We start from the raw sequence: 11,181 nt of genomic DNA, 5'->3' as shown, positions 1-11,181 counted from the left end.
CCCACAGCAGCGCTCTCCAGCACACGCCAGCGCCTTCCTGCCCTGCCCCAATGCCCCCCGCACCCGGCACACGGCCGCCAGCGCCGCCCTCGGCAACAACGGAACCTGCAGCCAGACCAAGCGCCACACAGGCCACACAAGCCACGCCGGCCACGCCAGCCACGCGAGCATCAACAGTCATGGCCACTTGCTTCGCCCTTGGCAACAACGGAACCTGCAGCCAGACCCAGAGCTGCACAAGCTACTCAAGCCACGCCAGCCGCACGAGCTATGCAAGCATCCACAGTCATGGCCACCAGCACCGCCGTCAGCAACAACAGAACCTACAGACAGACCCAGCACCACACAAGCCACAAAAGCCACGCCAGCAACGCAAGCTATGTGAGCATCAACAGTCATGGCCACCGGGTCTGCCCTCGGCAACAATGGAACCTGCAGCCAGACCCAGAGCCACACAAGCTACTCAAGCCACACCAGCCACGTTAGCTACACGAGCATCAACAGTCACGGCCACCAGCGCTGCCGTCGGCAACAATGGAACCTGCAGCCAGACTCAGAGCCACACAAGCCACGCCAGCCACGCCAGCCACATGCGCATCAACAGTCGTGGCCACTTGCTTCGCCATTGGCAACAACGGAACCTGCAGCCAGACCCAGCACCACACAAGCGACAAAAACCAAGCCAGCCATGTGAGCTACGGGAGCATCAACAGTCACGGCCACCAGGTCTGCCCTCGGCAACAACGGAACCTGCAGCCAGACCAAGCGCCACACAGGCCACACAAGCCACGCCGGCCACGCCAGCCATGCGAACATCAACAGTCATGGCCACCAGCGCCGCCGTCGCCAACACCAGAACCTGCAGCCAGAGCCAGAGCCACACAAGCCACACAAGCCACGCCGGCCATGTGAGCCACGCGAGCATCAAGAGTCACGGCCACTTGCTTCGCCCTTGGCAACAACGGAACCTGCAGCCAGACCCAGAGCTGCACAAGCTACTCGAACCACGCCAGCCGCGTGAGCTACGGGAGCATCAACAGTCATGGCCACCGGGTCAGCCCTCGGCAACAATGGCACCTGCAGGCAGACCCAGAGCCACACAAGCAACGCCGGCCACGCGAACTACATGAGCATCAACAGTCATGGCCACTTGCTTCGGCCTTGGCAACAACGGAACCTGCAGCCAGACCTGGCACCACACAATCCACATGAGCCACGCCAGCTGCACGAGCTATGCAAACATCAACATTCATGGCCACCAGCGCCGCCGTCGGCAACAACAGAACCTGCAGCCAGACCTGGCACCACACAAGCGACAAAAGCCACGCCAGCCATGTGAGCTACGGGAGCATCAACACTCATGGCCACCAGGTCTGCCCTCGGCAACAACGGAACCTGCAGCCAGACCCAGAGCCACACAAGCCACGCCAGCCACACAAGCCCCATGAGCCACGCGAGCCACGGCCACCGTTGCCCTTGTGCCCCTTTGCTCGTGTGCCCAAACAAAACAAGGCACCTCTTGCCCAGACCCCAGGACACAGCAAAAGAAGCCTACAGCACCCGGTATTCCCAGGCGGTCTCCCATCCAAGTACTAACCGGGCCCGACCCTGCTTAGCTTCCGAGATCAGACGAGATCGGGCGTTCTCAGGGTGGTATGGCCGTAGGCACCCCTCAGCCCCACAGCAGCGCTCTCCAGCACACGCCAGCGCCTTCCTGCCCTGCCCCAATGCCCCCCGCACCCGGCACACGGCCGCCAGCGCCGCCCTCGGCAACAACGGAACCTGCAGCCAGACCAAGCGCCACACAGGCCACACAAGCCACGCCGGCCACGCCAGCCACGCGAGCATCAACAGTCATGGCCACTTGCTTCGCCCTTGGCAACAACGGAACCTGCAGCCAGACCCAGAGCTGCACAAGCTACTCAAGCCACGCCAGCCGCACGAGCTATGCAAGCATCCACAGTCATGGCCACCAGCACCGCCGTCAGCAACAACAGAACCTACAGACAGACCCAGCACCACACAAGCCACAAAAGCCACGCCAGCAACGCAAGCTATGTGAGCATCAACAGTCATGGCCACCGGGTCTGCCCTTGGCAACAATGGAACCTGCAGCCAGACCCAGCACCACACAAGCCTCACATGCAATGCCAGCCACGCAAGCTACGGGAGCATCAACAGTCATGGCCACCGGGTCTGCCCTCGGCAACAATGGAACCTGCAGCCAGACCCAGAGCCACACAAGCTACTCAAGCCACACCAGCCACGTTAGCTACACGAGCATCACCAGTCACGGCCACCAGCGCTGCCGTCGGCAACAATGGAACCTGCAGCCAGACTCAGAGCCACACAAGCCACACAAGCCACGCCAGCCACACGCGCATCAACAGTCGTGGCCACTTGCTTCGCCCTTGGCAACAACGGAACCTGCAGCCAGACCCAGCACCACACAAGCCACACATGCAACGCCAGCCACGCAAGCTACGTGAGCATCACCAGTCATGGCCACTGGGTCAGCCCTCGGCAACAACGGAACCTGCAGCCAGATCCACAGCCGCGCCAGCCGCGCCAGCCACGCGAACTACATGAGCATCAACAGTCATGGCCACTTGCTTCACCCTTGGCAACAACGGAACCTGCAGCCAGACCTGGCACCACACAAGCCACACAAGCCACGCCAGCCGCGCAAGCTATGTGAGCATCAACAGTCATGGCCACCAGGTCTGTCCTTGCCAACAACGGAACCTGCAGCCAGACCCAGAGCCACACAAGCAACTCAAACCATGCCAGCCACGCGAGCTACGGGAGCATCAACAGTCATGGCCACTTGCTTCACCCTTGGCAACAACGGAACCTGCAGCCAGACCCAGCACCACACAAGCCACACAAGCCACGCCAGCCGCGCAAGCTACAAAAGCTACGGGAGCATCAACAGTCACGGCCACCAGGTCTGCCCGCGGCAACAACGGAACCTGCAGCTAGACCCAGAGCCACACAAGCCACACAAGCCACGCCGGCCACGCAAGCTACGCAAGCTACGGGAGCATCAACAGTCATGGCCACTTGCTTTGGCCTTTGCAACAACAGAACCTGCAGCCAGACCCAGCACCACACAAACCACACAAGCTACTCAAGCCACGCCAGCCGCACGAGCTATGCAAGCATCCACAGTCATGGCCACCAGCGCCGCCCTCGGCAACAACAGAACCTACAGACAGACCCAGCACCACACAAGCCACAAAAGCCACGCCAGCAACGCAAGCTATGTGAGCATCAACAGTCATGGCCACCGGGTCTGCCCTTGGCAACAATGGAACCTGCAGCCAGACCCAGAGCCACACAAGCCTCACAAGCCCCGCCGGCCACGCGAACTACGTGAGCATCAACAGTCATGGCCACTTGCTTCGGCCTTGGCAACAATGGCACCTGCATCCAGACCAAGCACCACGCAAGCCACACAAGCCACGCCAGGCACGCGAGCATCAACAGTCATGGCCACCAGGTCTGTCCTCGGCAACAGTGGAACCTGCAGCCAGACCTGGACCCACACAAGCCACGCCAGCCGCACGAGCTATGCAAGCATCCACAGTCGTGGACACCAGCACCGCCGTCGGCAACAACAGAACCTACAGACAGACCCAGCACCACACAAGCCACAAAAGCCACGCAAGCTACGGGAGCATCAACAGTCATGGCCACCGGGTCTGCCCTTGGCAACAATGGAACCTGCAGCCAGACCCAGAGCCACACAAGCCACACAAGCCACGCCAGCCACGTGAGCCACACGAGCATCAACAGTCGTGGCCACTTGCTTCGCCCTTGGCAACAACGGAACCTGCAGCCAGACCCAGCACCACACAAGCCACACATGCAACGCCAGCCACGCAAGCTATGGGACCATCACCAGTCATGGCCACTGGGTCAGCCCTCGGCAACAACGGAACCTGCAGCCAGATCCACAGCCACGCCAGCCACGCCAGCCACGCCAGCCGCGCCAGCCACGCGAACTACATGAGCATCAACAGTCATGGCCACTTGCTTCGGCCTTGGCAACAACGGAACCTGCAGCCAGACCTGGCACCACACAAGCCACACAAGCCACGCCAGCCACGCAAGCTACGTGAGCATCAACAGTCATGGCCACCAGGTCTGTCCTTGCCAACAACGGAACCTGCAGCCAGACCCAGAGCCACACAAGCCACTCAAACCATGCCAGCCACGCGAGCTACGGGAGCATCAACAGTCATGGCCACTTGCTTCACCCTTGGCAACAACGGAACCTGCAGCCAGACCCAGCACCACACAAGCCACACAAGCCACGCCAGCCGCGCAAGCTACAAAAGCTACGGGAGCATCAACAGTCACGGCCACCAGGTCTGCCCGCGGCAACAACGGAACCTGCAGCCAGACCCAGAGCCACACAAGCCACACAAGCCACGCCGGCCACGCAAGCTACGCAAGCTACGGGAGCATCAACAGTCATGGCCACTTGCTTTGGCCTTTGCAACAACAGAACCTGCAGCCAGACCCAGCACCACACAAGCCACACAAACCATGCCAGCCACGCGAGCTACGGGAGCATCAACAGTCATGGCCACCAGGTCTGCCCTTGGCAACAACGGAACCTGCAGCCAGACCTGGCACCACACAAGCCACACAAGCCCCATGAGCCACGGCCACCGTTGCCCTCGTGCCCCTTTGCTCATGTGCCCAAACAAAACAAGGCACCTCTGTCGCAGTCCCCGGAAGACAGCAAAAGAAGCCTACAGCACCCGGTATTCCCAGGCGGTCTCCCATCCAAGTACTAACCGGGCCCGACCCTGCTTAGCTTCCGAGATCAGACGAGATCGGGCGTTCTCAGGGTGGTATGGCCATAGGCACCCCTCAGCCCCACAGCAGCGCTCTCCAGCACACGCCAGCGCCTTCCTGCCCTGCCCCAATGCCCCCCGCACCCGGCACACGGCCGCCAGCGCCGCCCTCGGCAACAACGGAACCTGCAGCCAGACCAAGCGCCACACAGGCCACACAAGCCACGCCGGCCACGCCAGCCACGCGAGCATCAACAGTCATGGCCACTTGCTTCGCCCTTGGCAACAACGGAACCTGCAGCCAGACCCAGAGCTGCACAAGCTACTCGAACCACGCCAGCCACGTGAGCTACGTGAGCATCAACAGTCATGGCCACCGGGTCAGCCCTCGGCAACAATGGCACCTGCAGGCAGACCCAGAGCCACACAAGCAACGCCGGCCACGCGAACTACATGAGCATCAACAGTCATGGCCACTTGCTTCGGCCTTGGCAACAACAGAACCTGCAGCCAGACCTGGCACCACACAAGCAACAACAGCCACGCCAGCCATGTGAGCTACGGGAGCATCAACACTCATGGCCACCAGGTCTGTCCTTGCCAACAACGGAACCTGTAGCCAGACCCAGAGCCACACAAGCCACACAAGCCACGCCAGCCACGCCAGCCACACAAGCCCCATGAGCCACGCGAGCCACGGCCACCGTTGCCCTCGTGCCCCTTTGCTCGTGTGCCCAAACAAAACAAGGCACCTCTTGCCCAGACCCCAGGACACAGCAAAAGAAGCCTACAGCACCCGGTATTCCCAGGCGGTCTCCCATCCAAGTACTAACCGGGCCCGACCCTGCTTAGCTTCCGAGATCAGACGAGATCGGGCGTTCTCAGGGTGGTATGGCCGTAGGCACCCCTCAGCCCCACAGCAGCGCTCTCCAGCACACGCCAGCGCCTTCCTGCCCTGCCCCAATGCCCCCCGCACCCGGCACACGGCCGCCAGCGCCGCCCTCGGCAACAACGGAACCTGCAGCCAGACCAAGCGCCACACAGGCCACACAAGCCACGCCGGCCACGCCAGCCACGCGAGCATCAACAGTCATGGCCACTTGCTTCGCCCTTGGCAACAACGGAACCTGCAGCCAGACCCAGAGCTGCACAAGCTACTCAAGCCACGCCAGCCGCACGAGCTATGCAAGCATCCACAGTCATGGCCACCAGCACCGCCATCAGCAACAACAGAACCTACAGACAGACCCAGCACCACACAAGCCACAAAAGCCACGCCAGCAACGCAAGCTATGTGAGCATCAACAGTCATGGCCACCGGGTCTGCCCTTGGCAACAATGGAACCTGCAGCCAGACCCAGCACCACACAAGCCTCACATGCAATGCCAGCCACGCAAGCTACGGGAGCATCAACAGTCATGGCCACCGGGTCTGCCCTCGGCAACAATGGAACCTGCAGCCAGACCCAGAGCCACACAAGCTACTCAAGCCACACCAGCCACGTTAGCTACACGAGCATCAACAGTCACGGCCACCAGCGCTGCCGTCGGCAACAATGGAACCTGCAGCCAGACTCAGAGCCACACAAGCCACACAAGCCACGCCAGCCACGCCAGCCACACGCGCATCAACAGTCATGGCCACTTGCTTCGCCCTTGGCAACAACGGAACCTGCAGCCAGACCCAGCACCACACAAGCCACACATGCAACGCCAGCCACGCAAGCTACGTGAGCATCACCAGTCATGGCCACTGGGTCAGCCCTCGGCAACAACGGAACCTGCAGCCAGATCCACAGCCACGCCAGCCACGCCAGCCGCGCCAGCCACGCGAACTACATGAGCATCAACAGTCATGGCCACTTGCTTCACCCTTGGCAACAACGGAACCTGCAGCCAGACCTGGCACCACACAAGCCACACAAGCCACGCCAGCAACGCAAGCTACGTGAGCATCAACAGTCATGGCCACCAGGTCTGTCCTTGCCAACAACGGAACCTGCAGCCAGACCCAGAGCCACACAAGCCACTCAAACCATGCCAGCCACGCGAGCTACGGGAGCATCAACAGTCATGGCCACTTGCTTCACCCTTGGCAACAACGGAACCTGCAGCCAGACCCAGCACCACACAAGCCACACAAGCCACGCCAGCCGCGCAAGCTACAAAAGCTACGGGAGCATCAACAGTCACGGCCACCAGGTCTGCCCGCGGCAACAACGGAACCTGCAGCCAGACCCAGAGCCACACAAGCCACACAAGCCACGCCGGCCACGCAAGCTACGCAAGCTACGGGAGCATCAACAGTCATGGCCACTTGCTTTGGCCTTTGCAACAACAGAACCTGCAGCCAGACCCAGCACCACACAAGCCACAAATGCAACGCCAGCCACGCAAGCTACGTGAGCATCAACAGTCACGGCCACCAGGTCTGCCCTCGGCAACAACGGAACCTGCAGCCAGACCCACAGCCACGCCAGCCACGCGAACTACGTGAGCATCAACAGTCATGGCCACTTGCTTCGGCCTTGGCAACAACGGCACCTGCATCCAGACCAAGCACCACGCAAGCCACACAAGCCACGCCAGGCACGCGAGCATCAACAGTCATGGCCACCAGGTCTGTCCTCGGCAACAGTGGAACCTGCAGCCAGACCTGGACCCACACAAGCCACGCCAGCCGCACGAGCTATGCAAGTATCCACAGTCGTGGACACCAGCGCCGCCGTCGGCAACAACAGAACCTACAGACAGACCCAGCACCACACAAGCCACAAAAGCCACGCAAGCTACGGGAGCATCAACAGTCATGGCCACCGGGTCTGCCCTTGGCAACAATGGAACCTGCAGCCAGACCCAGAGCCACACAAGCCACACAAGCCACGCCAGCCACGTGAGCCACACGAGCATCAACAGTCATGGCCACTTGCTTCGGCCTTGGCAACAACGGAACCTGCAGCCAGACCTGGCACCACACAAGCCACGCCAGCCACACAAGCTACGGGAGCATCAACAGTCATGGCCACCGGGTCTGCCCTTGGCAACAATGGGACCTGCAGCCAGACCCAGCACCACACAAGCCACACAAGCCACGCCAGCCGCGCAAGCTACAAAAGCTACGTGAGCATCAACAGTCATGGCCACCAGGTCTGCCCTCGGCAACAACGGAACCTGCAGCCAGACCCAGAGCCACACAAGCCACGCCAGCCACACAAGCCCCATGAGCCACGCGAGCCACGGCCACCGTGGCCCTCGTGCCCCTTTGCTCATGTGCCCAAACAAAACAAGGCACCTCTGTCGCAGTCCCCGGAAGACAGCAAAAGAAGCCTACAGCACCCGGTATTCCCAGGCGGTCTCCCATCCAAGTACTAACCGGGCCCGACCCTGCTTAGCTTCCGAGATCAGACGAGATCGGGCGTTCTCAGGGTGGTATGGCCGTAGGCACCCCTCAGCCCCACAGCAGCGCTCTCCAGCACACGCCAGCGCCTTCCTGCCCTGCCCCAATGCCCCCCGCACCCGGCACACGGCCGCCAGCGCCGCCCTCGGCAACAACGGAACCTGCAGCCAGACCAAGCGCCACACAGGCCACACAAGCCACGCCGGCCACGCCAACCACGCGAGCATCAACAGTCATGGCCACTTGCTTTGGCCTTTGCAACAACGGAACCTGCAGCCAGACCCAGAGCTGCACAAGCTACTCAAGCCACGCCAGCCGCACGAGCTATGCAAGCATCCACAGTCATGGCCACCAGCACCGCCGTCAGTAACAACAGAACCTACAGACAGACCCAGCACCACACAAGCCACAAAAGCCACGCCAGCAACGCAAGCTATGTGAGCATCAACAGTCATGGCCACCGGGTCTGCCCTTGGCAACAATGGAACCTGCAGCCAGACCCAGCACCACACAAGCCTCACATGCAATGCCAGCCACGCAAGCTACGGGAGCATCAACAGTCATGGCCACCGGGTCTGCCCTCGGCAACAATGGAACCTGCAGCCAGACCCAGAGCCACACAAGCTACTCAAGCCACACCAGCCACGTTAGCTACACGAGCATCAACAGTCACGGCCACCAGCGCTGCCGTCGGCAACAATGGAACCTGCAGCCAGACTCAGAGCCACACAAGCCACACAAGCCACGCCAGCCACGCCAGCCACACGCGCATCAACAGTCATGGCCACTTGCTTCGCCCTTGGCAACAACGGAACCTGCAGCCAGACCCAGCACCACACAAGCCACACATGCAACGCCAGCCACGCAAGCTACGTGAGCATCACCAGTCATGGCCACTGGGTCAGCCCTCGGCAACAACGGAACCTGCAGCCAGATCCACAGCCACGCCAGCCACGCCAGCCACGCCAGCCGTGCCAGCCACGCGAACTACATGAGCATCAACAGTCATGGCCACTTGCTTCGGCCTTGGCAACAACGGAACCTGCAGCCAGACCTGGCACCACACAAGCCACACAAGCCACGCCAGCCACGCAAGCTACGTGAGCATCAACAGTCATGGCCACCAGGTCTGTCCTTGCCAACAACGGAACCTGCAGCCAGACCCAGAGCCACACAAGCCACTCAAACCATGCCAGCCACGCGAGCTACGGGAGCATCAACAGTCATGGCCACTTGCTTCACCCTTGGCAACAACGGAACCTGCAGCCAGACCCAGCACCACACAAGCCACACAAGCCACGCCAGCCGCGCAAGCTACAAAAGCTACGGGAGCATCAACAGTCACGGCCACCAGGTCTGCCCGCGGCAACAACGGAACCTGCAGCCAGACCCAGAGCCACACAAGCCACACAAGCCACGCCGGCCACGCAAGCTACGCAAGCTACGGGAGCATCAACAGTCATGGCCACTTGCTTTGGCCTTTGCAACAACAGAACCTGCAGCCAGACCCAGCACCACACAAGCCACACAAGCCACGCCAGCCACGTGAGCTACGTGAGCATCAACAGTCACGGCCACCAGGTCTGCCCGCGGCAACAACGGAACCTGCAGCCAGACCCAGAGCCACACAAGCAACTCAAACCACGCCAGCCACGCGAGCTACGGGAGCATCAACACTCACGGCCACCAGCGCCGCCGTCGGCAACAACGGAACCTGCAGCTGGACCCAGAGCCACACAAGCCTCACAAGCCCCGCCGGCCACGCGAACTACGTGAGCATCAACAGTCATGGCCACTTGCTTCGGCCTTGGCAACAACGGCACCTGCATCCAGACCAAGCACCACGCAAGCCACACAAGCCACGCCAGGCACGCGAGCATCAACAGTCATGGCCACCAGGTCTGTCCTCGGCAACAGTGGAACCTGCAGCCAGGCCTGGACCCACACAAGCCACGCCAGCCGCACGAGCTATGCAAGCATCCACAGTCGTGGACACCAGCGCCGCCGTCGGCAACAACAGAACCTACAGACAGACCCAGCACCACACAAGCCACAAAAGCCACGCAAGCTACGGGAGCATCAACAGTCATGGCCACCGGGTCTGCCCTTGGCAACAATGGAACCTGCAGCCAGACCCAGAGCCACACAAGCCACACAAGCCACGCCAGCCACGTGAGCCACACGAGCATCAACAGTCATGGCCACTTGCTTCGGCCTTGGCAACAACGGAACCTGCAGCCAGACCTGGCACCACACAAGCCACGCCAGCCACACAAGCTACGGGAGCATCAACAGTCATGGCCACGGGGTCTGCCCTTGGCAACAATGGGACCTGCAGCCAGACCCAGCACCACACAAGCCACACAAGCCACGCCAGCCGCGCAAGCTACAAAAGCTACGTGAGCATCAACAGTCATGGCCACCAGGTCTGCCCGCGGCAACAACGGAACCTGCAGCCAGACCCAGAGCCACACAAGCCACGCCAGCCACACAAGCCCCATGAGCCACGCGAGCCACGGCCACCGTTGCCCTTGTGCCCCTTTGCTCGTGTGCCCAAACAAAACAAGGCACCTCTTGCCCAGACCCCAGGACACAGCAAAAGAAGCCTACAGCACCCGGTATTCCCAGGCGGTCTCCCATCCAAGTACTAACCGGGCCCGACCCTGCTTAGCTTCCGAGATCAGACGAGATCGGGCGTTCTCAGGGTGGTATGGCCGTAGGCACCCCTCAGCCCCACAGCAGCGCTCTCCAGCACACGCCAGCGCCTTCCTGCCCTGCCCCAATGCCCCCCGCACCCGGCACACGGCCGCCAGCGCCGCCCTCGGCAACAACGGAACCTGCAGCCAGACCAAGCGCCACACAGGCCACACAAGCCACGCCGGCCACGCCAGCCACGCGAGCATCAACAGTCATGGCCACTTGCTTCGCCCTTGGCAACAACGGAACCTGCAGCCAGACCCAGAGCTGCACAAGCTA

General features: G+C 61.6%; 5 non-coding genes across 5 annotated transcripts; all 5 read right to left on the bottom strand.

Annotated features, from left to right (window-relative positions):
* Positions 1–1,548: 1,548 nt before the first annotated feature.
* LOC125331230 lies at positions 1,549–1,667 on the bottom strand. Its single transcript, XR_007205931.1, has one exon. It is a non-coding gene; the product is annotated as a 5S ribosomal RNA (ribosomal RNA).
* Positions 1,668–4,760: 3,093 nt separating this feature from the next.
* Positions 4,761–4,879, bottom strand: LOC125331235. The gene has a single exon (XR_007205936.1). It is a non-coding gene; the product is annotated as a 5S ribosomal RNA (ribosomal RNA).
* A 713-nt stretch (positions 4,880–5,592) lies between these two features.
* On the bottom strand, positions 5,593–5,711 carry LOC125331229. The gene has a single exon (XR_007205930.1). It is a non-coding gene; the product is annotated as a 5S ribosomal RNA (ribosomal RNA).
* Positions 5,712–8,132: 2,421 nt separating this feature from the next.
* LOC125331228 lies at positions 8,133–8,251 on the bottom strand. Its single transcript, XR_007205929.1, has one exon. It is a non-coding gene; the product is annotated as a 5S ribosomal RNA (ribosomal RNA).
* A 2,557-nt stretch (positions 8,252–10,808) lies between these two features.
* Positions 10,809–10,927, bottom strand: LOC125331226. Its single transcript, XR_007205927.1, has one exon. It is a non-coding gene; the product is annotated as a 5S ribosomal RNA (ribosomal RNA).
* Between the last annotated feature and the right edge of the window lie 254 nt (positions 10,928–11,181).

Source organism: Corvus hawaiiensis, chromosome 10 (assembly GCF_020740725.1).
Source record: "Corvus hawaiiensis isolate bCorHaw1 chromosome 10, bCorHaw1.pri.cur, whole genome shotgun sequence".
In the NCBI taxonomy this organism is placed as follows: domain Eukaryota; kingdom Metazoa; phylum Chordata; class Aves; order Passeriformes; family Corvidae; genus Corvus; species Corvus hawaiiensis.
This window is presented reverse-complemented; position numbering and strand designations above follow the sequence as displayed.